Genomic DNA, 12,815 nt, shown 5'->3' with positions numbered 1-12,815 from the left:
TCCCAAGGGATTAGAACTGCGTATATATTCATGTGGTAAAAAATACCAGCTTGCTTCCTTCATGGTACTTGATAAAATTATCCACACTAAAAATCCTTATTTAAAAAAAATTTTTTTTGTAGCATTCTATGTATGTTTTACTGAAGAAAAGCTAAATCTAGGCTATCAGGTGGGAAGGGGAAGTATGTTTTGATATTTATTTATATTATTATATATATTACTATGTATAATATAATGTAATTATTGTATATTATTATATCTGTTTCTCTTACAAAACAGGAAATAAACCAAGGAGTAACTTGACTACTCACATGTATTTTCTGTGGATATTTCTGAGTAGTGATTGTCTATATACACAGAAGGAGGAAGAGAGAGAAGGAGGCAGGGACTTGGGTGGCCAGAAAGGAAGACTAGCAGGGAATGTGAAGGAGAATGACCTCACCAAAGTCGTGAAGCCTTGAAATGCTGAACTTTGGCTTCTATTAGCAAGAGATTTGGGTCAGATCTAACAACTTTTTGGTAGGCAGAGTAGATAAATCAACACAGCAGATCTCTATGGGATTTTGTGGAGTGCCTACTTCTGAAGCACTTTTGAGAAGAAACTACCGTCTTTAAGAAAGGCTTATGTGAAAGGGCTAGGCCAGAATTTGAACATTATTATAATGTGTGGAAGCTCTTATTATTCTGTGAAGGGGGGTTATCTGTTGTTTTAGGAAACTGTATCTTTAGAAGCACATCTCAGTAACTTCCATCCACAAAACCATCTGCTTCGGCCAACTCCTTAGTCTCCAAATCTTTCTGGTATGTCACTGAACATTTGGGCTGTCCATATGCTTGCAGATTTGCTTCCTCCACTCTCTATGTTGTTGTCACACTAGCTCCAGATCCATCTCTGAATTTACATGTTGTTCTGGGCTAAGTTGTGCCCCTTCTCCCCTCATCCTTGAGTTCACCTATTGAAGTCCTGCTCCCCAGTAATTCAGAAGGTGACTGTATGTGGAGATAAGGTTTTGCAGTGATAATTTGGTTAAAATGAAGGGGGCTTTAATCCAAGATGGCGGGTGTCCTTATAAGGGGCAATGTGAACACAGACCTGTACAGAGTGAAGGTGATGCGAAGGGGGGGATGGCCATCTGTGAGGCAAGGAGAGAGGCCTTAGGAGAGGCCTGGTGACTTGATCTTGGACTTCTGCTCACACCTTGATCTTGGACTTCTGGCTGCCAGAACTGTGAGATAATAAATTTCCCTTGTTCTGTGCTATAGCAGCCGTAGCAAACTCACACAGACGCCCTTCCTCTTTATCACATCTCCCTTCCTTTTGCCTTTCCTTGGATGACCAGTTAGGCTAACATTTCTTTTCCTTCTAGCCATCCTTAAAACATACCCCACCCTCCCTCTTTAGGTTTTCATTCCTGTGTCTTCCTTCAGAGCTGTCTTTTCCTCGCTGCCCTACACAGGCTCCCATCGAAGCGGAGAGATAACCGTGTGAATCACAAGACTCTGCTGAGTGAGTTTTCATGCACACACATGTCGTCTTCCATCATTTCCATTTTAGAAAAGGTGCACATTTTCAAGTAACTTCCACATCTGTGTTTGGCGCATTGCAGTCTACAAAGCATGTTTGCAGATATCTTTGCCTAATCCTCCACACATTTCAAGTTCGTGGTTTTTCAGGACACAGAAATCCAGAGAGGTCAAATAACTTGATCAAGTGGTAGAGCTGGAATTTGAACCAAGGTGAAAATAATTATTGTCACCAATTGCCATTGCTGAATAGTCAGCTGAGCTGTTTCACGGTGTGGCTGCTTTTTCTCTCCTGGACATTCTTGAGCTTTGTCGTGGTATGCATCATTACCTCTGGCTAGGCATTTGTTCCAGAATCATTATCACCCCAAATACACTGGAAGCTCTGGGGACAAAAGTTCTGGCTGTGCTCTCTGTTTAGTCATAGTGTTTGAGGAACGTTTGTTGATTGATTGGTTAAGTGGACTTTTTTTTTGCCAGAGTATTTGTCACATTTCTTGTCATCTGGTTTTCAAAGATATATGCAAAAGGCACAAGGATCTCCCAATGCTGATCTAGTCTTTGTAGACAAAGATTAAGAAAGGGTATGTATAAAAAGAATACTGTGGATTGATATTATATTATAATGATTATATCCTGTATTTATATAGCATTTTGTCTCTCTCAAACTGTCTCTGTCTCTCTCTCTCAGGGGTTCAGAGTCATTTGCAAGCAGTGGGCCTTATCCTGCTGCTAAATAGAAAATAAATTGCTTATCTCTTGGAAGAGAATTAACTCTTTCAGGGCACTGGGGTACCATTTAGTAAATTAGTAATCCTCTAAATGGCACTCTAGATACGTAAGATCCCCCATATAAACTGGAAAATGAACGTGTTCCCAGTGCTTAAAAGAAATCAGGGCATGCCTAACAGAAACCAGACAGCAAGCTTAAAATATATGTAATGTACTTATCTCTCTCCTCTAATAACTTTGTGTTCATTCTCATGGAAATCTGTTTGTGACTAAAGATGAATCTGTTTGCTAAAAGCTGGCACTTCTGATCTTTTAATCTACTAATATGAGAGCAATAAATGGGAAAGGGGCAGATAATAGGAGAAGTAGAGTAGTGGTGTTTATATGCATGGGATCAGGGACGATTTGTTCGGCTACACACATTTTGAGAAACTGATGAATTAAAAAAAAAAAAATTGAAAAGCTGGCCTTGATAGTTTCCTTAGGTCTTGAAAATGTTTATCTCCTACCAGAATAGTAGTGAGTTGGAATCAGCCCCAGGGATCTCCTTGGAGCCATCTAAGCTAAGAAGGGGCCCAACTACGAATCAGCAGTAGCTTTAGAAATTCACTCCTCAAGCGGTCAGAAATGAAGTCGCGGAAATTATCCCAAACTCGTAGATGCTGGAGATTTTCCATGGCTGACACCAAGAGACAAGAATGGCAAATTGGTAGTGAACTGGATCATTTTTGAAAAAAAAGTAGATCAACTGCAGGCTTTCTCTTGTTTTCTCTCTCACGCGCACACCCCCCTACCCACAGCCTTTAAGACATTGCTTCCAAAATTATGATCTGACCACTTCATCTCGTTTAACATTTTTGGAGCTCACCCGTTGACTCAAATGCCTCTTAGACACACTTGCTCGTTGAGGTGTTGCTACACTGAATTCTGATTGTAATTCAGTAACATATTATTGATTGTTGAAACTTTCGGTTTGTGTGCAATGAGATAGAATTTGGAAACTGGTGGTGTCTTATTGACTTTCTGATTTGTGCTGCTGGGAAGCTCATTGGCTGGGCAGATGGGTTGCTGCCAGGCAGTTTGGCAGTTCAGTAAACACTCTGTGGTTATTTCTCCGCGTAGTGTATCATATCCAACAGTACCATCTCCCTAGGATCACACACACTCAGGAGCAATGCATTTGACGACTAACTGCCACGCCTGTTCCTTGCTCAACAGCTCTCCACCCCCCACCCCTCACGCCCATCCAGGAGTGAGCCTCTCTTTTAAGCATCATCCTTCCTATCTGTCCTCTTTGGTTTTTTTCCTTGCCTCTTCCTACCCCACTGACAGCCAGCTGCCAGGGGCCTCTTTACACAAGCCTCAGCTTTTCAAAGTAAATATGCCTCGTCAGTCCAATTTCAGCAATCCACACACCTCTGAGCCCCTCAAACTCCAAGGAGCATCCTTAAAGGGGAGAATCAGCAGGCTGCTGCAAAGAAATCAAAGGAGATCAGCAAAATGTCTTGAAAGGGGGAAGGAAAGATGAGCCACATAGACTAACGGCCTTCATTTTTCCAGTAAGCAATGTGACTGGCGACAAAACACTAACGGGGAAAGTGTATATTCAGTCTAACTGTATAATTGCAGGTTGCTTTCTGTACGTCACACAGAGACTGAAGTAATGTAGCACTGGGAAGTAGCTCAGTAGTTTCTCTCCTGCATTCATAAACATTTGCATTTAGTTGCACTCTGGCGTAAGTCATAGTCCAAGTGGACCAGGTTGAGGATTCTGTTACTATTACTCACCATCTCAAGATGAAGGTCAGTGGCAGCAGCGCTCTGAGCTCAGAGGTAGCGAAGTGAGGGGAACAAAGCTGGCAGGAGGAACAGAGCCACTAATTCATCTCCCAGGTGGCCCTTTTAATATTCCAAACCACATTTAATCATCAAGCAGGATGTTGAACTAAGGAGCCTGGTCAGCAGTGTCCTTCTGCTGACTGACTTTTCAAACTTTCGAGCAAGTAGGGAAGCTGATGGATTTCTTATCCGCCACCCCCCAGCCCACTGCTGATAGCCGACCCACAGAGACTTTTCCGAGGATGAGAAAGTGAGGGTGTATTCATTTCTGTTAGTTGTACAAGGAGGGAAGAAACCCCCATTTGGTTCCCTCCAAGGAGGGTATGAGACAGATGTGCTCCTCTTGTCTAAATCCCCATCCCTCCCTTTTGGGCATTTATCACTCACAGATTTTCACTCTTCTCAGCAAACATAGCCACCACTTCCTTGCTCTGAGCCATCAAGCCCCCTTTGTCTCTGATCCTGGCTGCCATTTTCTTTGCTGTTCGTGACCTCGATTTCCTCTTGACTGGAAAACACCATCACAGCCCCGGCAAGTGGGAAGTTTTTACAAAGGGGGACATTTGCACTGCTGTGGTTGCGGTAATTTTATTTATTGCATTTTATTTCCAGTTTTTCAAGAGGAAGCTGGAACTGTGGGAAGAATTTGAGGTTCTGAAAATTCTAATTTGACACAAATTTAGTAGTAATTCTTAAGGGTTATCATTAACACATTATGGATTTTTCATTTTGTAACTGAGAATTTTTTTTTAATTCCTGAATTTTGTATAACCCAGAGGCAATGCCTAGATATATAATATGATTTACATTTGATATTTGTTACTGTTTCATGTCAATATAGAAAATTGCTAATTCACGAGAACTTAAGATACATTTGGATGATTATTTCTTTCATCTAGTCATACTCATTTTATAATTTGCTTTCACTCTTTGCTCATGATTTTTGTGGCTTTGTTCAAATGGCCGAGACTGCCTTTGAGCCACTGAGTTCATAATGATTGATGGACTTATCCCGGGGACTGAATTATCAGCATCTGCCCTTCTGCAGGGAAAACATCTTTACCACGGAAGATCCAATTTTTGTTTCCACCTATTTGTTGTTAATCTGACTTTGTGATAATGTCATCAAACCTTATTCTGTACTTTTTCTTGATGAGCTGGAATTCTCTGGAGCTGAGAGTTGTAGGCATGGGAGAGAGTGATAAACCGGGACCATGGAATTAGGCAAATATACTTCTGACATTCCCCTGCCTCAGACATAAAATTGATGGGTCCACACTTGCCATTTCTTAGGTTTAGGCACTTAGGTTGGCACTTGTCATTCAAAATCAAGCTCTGTTAGAACATCTGACTCAAGAAAAGGAAGCCAAAGAAAAAGTTGACCATCCATGTTGAAAGAAAATATTGCCTTTAATTTCAACTTTCTTTGATGCCCATTGGTTTAAAAAAGAGGCATAATATTAAGACAGACCACAGAGGAATTTTCAAGGACCCCTTTGGTCTGCAAATACTTTGAAAAATTAACAGGCATTAATGCTTCATGGGTCAAAATGGCAAATGGGGCCTTTCTAGAAAGCAGTGAGCTAAACTTCCTTTTGATTAACATTTCTAAGTTAGAGACAGCATTACCCTCCAAAAGCTGGTAAACATAGACTTGTTAGTAAAAATATTAATAATAGATGATCTCATTTATTCAGAAATTACATTCAGTACTACTGACTATGTAGAACAAAACAAAAACTCCCAGGTACTGGGGGTGGGAGTGGAGGGGAGAAAGCCTTCTATAGAAAAAAACGGTATGACACCAAATGTACACACTAATACCGATTAGGTAAAAGCCTTTGGCATATTCTTATTTAAAATACTTTAGAAATATTTTCTTTAAAATACTTAAAGTGAGGGGCACGTGGGTGGCTTAGTCAGTTAAGCATCTGCCTTCAGTTCAGGTCATGATCCCAGAGTCCTCAGATTGAGCCTTGTGTCAGGGCTCCCTGCTCAGCAGGGAGTCTGCCTACCCCTCTCCCTCTGCTCCTCCCGTAGCTCATGCACACTGTCTCTCTCTCTCTCTCTCAAATAAATAAAATCTTTAAAAAAATACTTAAAGTGAAAGCAAAGCTTTGATGGTTGTAGGCATAAGCTTTAGTTTTCCACCACATTCATACATGAACACCCCTTAATTCCATGCCAATAAAAAAACACACTGATGTACCAGACCACTTTCCTAAAATGAATTCTACATGAATAGCATTAATTTCTACGACACTTTTTGCAGTTTGCAAGTTAAAGATAGTCACCAGGGAGGGAATTCAGCATCTTGTTCTTTCCTTTATTACTTGTTAGTTGTGTGACCTTGAGCCAGTCATTTAATCTCTGGCCCTATGTTTATTTCAATTGCAGAATAAAGTATTTCTCCAAAATTAAGTTTCTCCTATTTGTAAGAAGTCAAGTGATTCTTCTGCGTCAGTGGTTCTAGTTGATTATATCAGTCAGCTAGTGGGCTCCAAGCCTCCCCAAGGTCTCTTTGGCCAAGAAACTGAGGAAGTTTCTGTCTTTGAGAAATGAGAGTGGCTTGAATCAATTACAAGCCATCAGTGGAAGGCAGAAAATCATGATCTGGAACTCAGGAGAGTCTGTGACACAGATGTGTGCTTTAGGTCAACCTCTCTACAGCTCTTGTGTGAATCCAAAGACCTGTTTTCAGTGACGCTCTGTACTGCCTCTAGAGAATAGGTTGGATTGCTTTGGTGTCCATCTACTGGAGCCTGAAAACAAACCAGAGCCACCCCTCCCCAACTTTAGCTGGGATATCACCTGGCTTCACTGCATAGAGGGTCCCAGAGAACACTGGGAGCCAGCCATGGGGGGCCCTGACAGCCACAGTGACAGTGGTGATGGATAGCAATTCCCCAGCACTCTGGGCCAAGGGAGAACTCACCCCCCTTTTGGGGAGCACCAGCAGATATGTTCTGGTATGGATGTCAGTGCTGGGAGGGTCTTGTCGAGATTTGGAGGGCAGCCCAGTCTTCAGTGGCGAGAATCACTGATAGGCCAGAACTGCCCAAGAGGCAACTAGCAGGTTCGTAAGGTAGCTGCAGTGACTCATGTGTGAGTACCTCTAGGAACCAACCCAACGAGCAAGGAAGGACCCTTGAGCAGAGGCCAAGTTTCTATGACAGCATATGAGGGCGCTCTGACTGTGCTGTATCTTGGTGGTTCTCATCCCAGGCAATTTTGCCCTTTGGGGGCATTTGACAGGGTCAGACATTTTGGGTTGTCATGACTGTGGGGAAGGAAGTGCTACTGGTATCCAATAGATAAAGACACCAGTGCTACAGGATGCAGGACAGTCCCCCAACAAAGAATTATCTGGTCCGAAGTATAAATAATACTGACACTGAGAAGCCCTGTGGCCCTACGCGCAGGTGCAAAAAGGGAACTAGAGATTCCATCTACATACACCAGGGACTTGCAGATGTGCCGTGTGGCCAAGCAATTTAACAATGAGGATGATTCTTTGGTCAGAGTAACATAAATCATATCACTAATAACATTGCTAACATGTAGTGAGTTTTGTCTGTTACCTGTTAGACTCTTCTAACCATTTCACAGGTATTCGCCCATTTAATCCATATCCCAACTCTGGAAAGTAGGCATGATTCTTAGCCACAACTTACAGACAATTTAAATAGTGGTCCTGGCAGTTTGCTAGAAAGTATCAGCCAAACTGCTTGTTTGACCACTGTGAGTAATCAGCTCAGGCAAACAGTCCGTAGAGAAGGGACCATGGAAGTCCCTGACCTTGCTCATGTCCACCACTGTCACAGCAGTTGGAAAGCAGAAGGCCTGCCCAGCACGCCCACAGGCCTGTACTGCATCTTGAGATCAGCCCCTGTTATGTGATCTGACCACCTTCAAGAAGATTATTGTTTTCTGTGGGTTGGGATGGGGGAGGGGGGGTGACAAAACCAGAGACAAATCAATCAGCACAGCACAGGGTCACATGGAAAGGGGTTGGCAAGAATGCAGGGACTCCAGGTATCTATTCAAATAGATATGAAGCCTCCAAACTCTGTTCTTGCCTCAGTTATCCAAACACATGCAAACTGTTTGTAAATTACCCAGATAACTGGGACATGCTAGCCCTGCTCTGATTTTATAGGATTTTAGTAGATGCACTAATGAGATGGACTAATTAGTTTCTTAGTCCATTGTGCTGTGGCCTTGGTGTCTTTAGAGGAATACCATAGCCCTCCCATTCACCTTTTATCCCAATCAATCGCCTTATATTTACTAAGGGCCCCAGGAGGGGGGCACGAGAGGTGTAGATCATTCAATTTGTCGCAGCACATATTTTCAGTATTATGATAAGAAGACAAGGGACTCTGCATTTTGTCAACTCACAAGGCCAAGATCGATCCGCAAATAGATGGGCCTCCCCGTATTCTGAATTAAAGTGTATGTTTTTTGGCAGTGTATTGACAGTTGATAACTACTGACCACTAGTCCTGATAGAGTTACAAAGGTCGGGTCAAGGCAGGTCAGAGCCACAAAGAACACCTCCTGCTCCTGGAACCCACTGGCCTCCCAGAAGAGATGTGTAGGTCAATAACTAAGCCACCTGTAGGGTCTGAAGTCTTTTCCAGACTTCTTCCTTCTGGCTGTGCTGTGCACTCACCTCTGTGCAGCCCCATCCCCTCTTCTTTCACCCTGACACGGCTGCTGCCCTGGGGGTCCCACAGGTGCCTGGAAAGCCAGGACTCCACCTGCAAGGACAGGAGGCGCTGGGCCACCATGATGTGGGCCTAGCTCTGCATCCCACCCCGGACGCTGTCCTGAAAGGGGTTGCTGGCAAAGGCCATGCTTCTGCCCATGACCTCTGAGTGTTAAGGACACACAGAAGCAAAGGCAGTGACTGTCTTTATGGCTCCCCCATGAACGCCAGCCCTCCTCTGCGTATGCATACGACTCTTGGCAAGCAGGAGTTTAATTAAAAGCCTCTCTGAATGCCTCTCCAGCTGGGGTGGGCCTCAGTCGCCAGGAGGGGCCTTTATCAAGCGGATGCGAAAGCATACAAATGATAGGCCTTGTTCCCAGGAAATGTCATCTGGTCTGCCTCGCTTGATGCCTTGCTGGGGAGGCAAGGAGGATGACTGTGTCTGTGTATTTGATGCAGTACCCATTGTCTACCTGGAAGATGCAAATGAGATTCAAATTTGGTTCCAGTGTACAGGCTGCTTGCATATACCCCACAGCAACCCTCCAGCAAGTGACTAATGGGAACATGTGTTCTTTCTATTTTTATAAGGCGGGGAGAACAAGGGGATGGAGGGCTAAGCTTGTGGGGTTTGAAATCTCTTTTTCCAGGGGACTTGCTGCTGTCTGGAATGATAGTAATACCCAGTGGCAGCTCCATGGCAATGGCCCAGACCCACCTAGATGCTTCACTCCTCGGAGACCCTGGGGCTGGGTAAATGGCCCTGCCTCTCCCTTCCATTCAGCCAGAGGTAGACAAACCAGGGGACACCAGAGGACTCTTAGGACAGTGGCAGGACTCCCTGTCTCTCCTTCCTGCTGGCTTGCCCACATATCAGTCTTGGCAGGCCTTTCTCTCAGCCAACGCTAGTAGAGTGCCTGTCCTCAGCAGGCACTGGGTCTGGGTTTTTAATGAGATGATTTCTGCTAGGAGGAAACTTGAAGGTGGCTTAAATAAAACCTGTACCCATCCAAAGCCACCTGTAGCCACTTACAGCCCAAATCAGAAAAAGGTCAGGAGAATGATTCTATCCAAGACAATCTTAGTATCCAGACTTGGTCATTGCAGCTAAGTCCCCATCACTGGTGCTGTTGTGAAGGCAGTGGAGGGCCTCCCACATTGCAAACTGCTTTTGCTTACACCTCAAGCCAGTGACCAGGAGCTGGGGGCAGAGAATGAGGGCAAACAAGAGGCAAATGAGCTCTTTTCTGTGAAAGGGGATCTCTTGCTGTGTGAATGACAGTGTGCAAGAATCTTGACATGCTAGGGTTCGGAGGGATTGAAACAGATCAACGGGTTTGGTGACCAACACACAGGATCCTAAGAAATCTTTTCAGAGGGGAAGGAAGTGGTTTGGGCTGTAGACTCCTCACCCCTTCATACAACAGTTTAGCTTCAACTGATTTCTGTTATACTGTGTATTTCTATAGCCAGACTGTAAAGTGGGTTATGTGCTAACTCCAGTCAACTAATCCAGGCTACCTACATGGCTGTGATGAGGACTCAGAGGCCAAATCCAAGATCTTTGAACAAGAGGCCTGGAATCATCAGGCCCAGGACTGGGGAGTAATGGCAATATAAACCATGCATTGACCATCCCAAGTGTCAACCTATTTTTTAAGAAATGCTTCCGAGATTTTTAGAAGTTTAAAGACCATCAAACTCTATTTTCTTGCATTTAGATAGGAATCTTGGATGGAAACCTAGGCAGAGATACATCTTGATTTTAGTGATAAATTTTACAAATGCTCATGGGAAGCCATTATCAGCTGAGGAGTTCTTAACAACCTCTTGGTATGAGGAAACCAACTGACTGCCTTCATAAAAATGGAAACTCCAAATAGAGGAGAATGTTGGGGATGAGATTGGGGTACCAAGATCTCATTACTTCTCCCTGTGTGGAAACCCGTCTCTACTGACATTAGTGGAGGTCCCATCTAGTCTTGGCAAGGCTGTGTCTCTTTACACTTGGTTACAGTGATTCTAAGGGGTCTGGTGCTTTCTTTGCTTCAAGGATCTTAACCAAAGTGCATGCCTTTCCTTGACCAGACTTTGAGGATTTTCTCTCCTGAGGGAATAAACCATGGAATCATATATAAGATAATAAGGAGTCATGTATAAAAAGATGCTCACCACATCTTTGTTACAAATAATTTAAAAATACTGGGATTAACTGTCTAACAATAAGTCATTGGATGTATAAATAATTAACATTCATGGATTTTGTGTGTGTGTGTGTGTGTATATATATATATATATATATAGTCACAGAAAAGAGCTCATTTGCCTCTTGTTTGCCCTCTTTTTTTGTGTGTATATATATTTATATATAAATATATAATGTATATATTTTATGTGTATATAAATATACGCACATATATGGAATAGTATAAGGCTTGTAAAGATCTTGCTTTTTTAAGAATATGAATGTTCTGAGAACTATGAAGTAGAAGAAACAGCATACAAAATTACATAAAATAGGATCACAAATTATTGTATATATGGCACATACCTGAAGGGGAGAAATAAATACACACACGCGCGCACACACACACACACACACACACATACACACACATGTATACATGTGACACAATAGGATAGAAAAATGCACCAGATATTGACAAGGACTATCTGCGAATATAGGAATAGTGGGTGAGTTTTAGTCCTTCTGTAACTTTTCTCAATTTTACAAATTACTTTTACAACCAAAAACATGTTTACAAAAAAATAAAGCCCAGGCTCCCATGAAAATTAGGGTCCTTTATTTTTAAGACTATCTCTGCTTCAAAGTTTCTAGAAACAAGTTGCCTAAGAGAAGATCTATAAACACTATAAAGGCAAAGTGAAGTGAATCTACTTTTTTTTTTTTAAGATTTTATTTATTTGAGAGAGAGAGACAGCACACAGAGGGAGAGGAAGAAACAGATTTCCCTCTGAGCAGGGAGCCAGATGCGGGGCTCGATCTCAGGACCCTGAGATCATGACCTAAGCTGAAGGCAGACACTTAACCAAAGGCAGACACTTAACCAACTGAGCCACCCAGGTGTCCTATGAATTTACTTTTAACATTCACTTGGAGTTAATATGTAAATTGCATCATGCAGCCTAAACAGAAAGCCCCTCTTTCTCTGATGTTAGTTGTTTGGACTTCTTTATCAGGCAACTGGCTTCAAATTTTTATTTCTCTTTGCTTGTGTGCAAACTTCAAGTCTTGTCGTGTATTAAAGCAGCCAGAATCAGACCCACTGAGCCGGCCTACTTACCATGTGCCAGCTGTGTGCTAGGCACCAGAAATATAAAGATCTTTATGATGCCATTCCTTCCTGGGAGGGATGTTTGGATGAAGGGACCCCAGAAAGGTAGATGAGTAAAGGTCAGTTCTGCAGGAAACCTGTTGGGATGCTTTCCCCCCAGCTACTTCATGCCAGGTTTTGTCCTAGGACCGTGCCCAAGTACAATTACTGCCTCATATGTTCCCATCAGCCTGCAACACAGGTGCCATGACCCCTTTCTGAGATGAGGCTGATGACCCCTTGGGGGCTGGCTGGCAGGTGGTAGAGCTGGGACTCAAGGACTCCTCTGCTTGGACTGCCTTCTAGTATCATACTTCAGCCAAACAAACTGATGTCAAGACAGAAGAGGAAACCCTTGTTTCGACCTGCAGACCATCGCTCCACAGGGAAAGGGATTCTGGATTTGATTTTATTGTTGGGGTCCACTTTTGTCTCCTGTATCCTCACATCTAGAACAGTGCCTGGTAAGAATGTACCTGGGGGGTGCTGCAGCAAAAGTAGGGTGGTCGGATGGAGCAGAAAAAAATAAAGACACCCCGCAGAATTTACATTTCCTGTAAGCAGTGGATACTTTTCAGTTAAGTATGCCTCATGCAATATTTAGGGCATACGTCTACTTAAAAATTATTCTTTGTTAACTGGAATTCACATGACCTTGGGCCTCCTGATAC

This window comes from Mustela lutreola, chromosome 16 (assembly GCF_030435805.1).
Source record: "Mustela lutreola isolate mMusLut2 chromosome 16, mMusLut2.pri, whole genome shotgun sequence".
In the NCBI taxonomy this organism is placed as follows: domain Eukaryota; kingdom Metazoa; phylum Chordata; class Mammalia; order Carnivora; family Mustelidae; genus Mustela; species Mustela lutreola.
The sequence above is the reverse complement of the archived record's forward strand: the minus strand, read 5'-3'. Positions refer to the sequence as shown.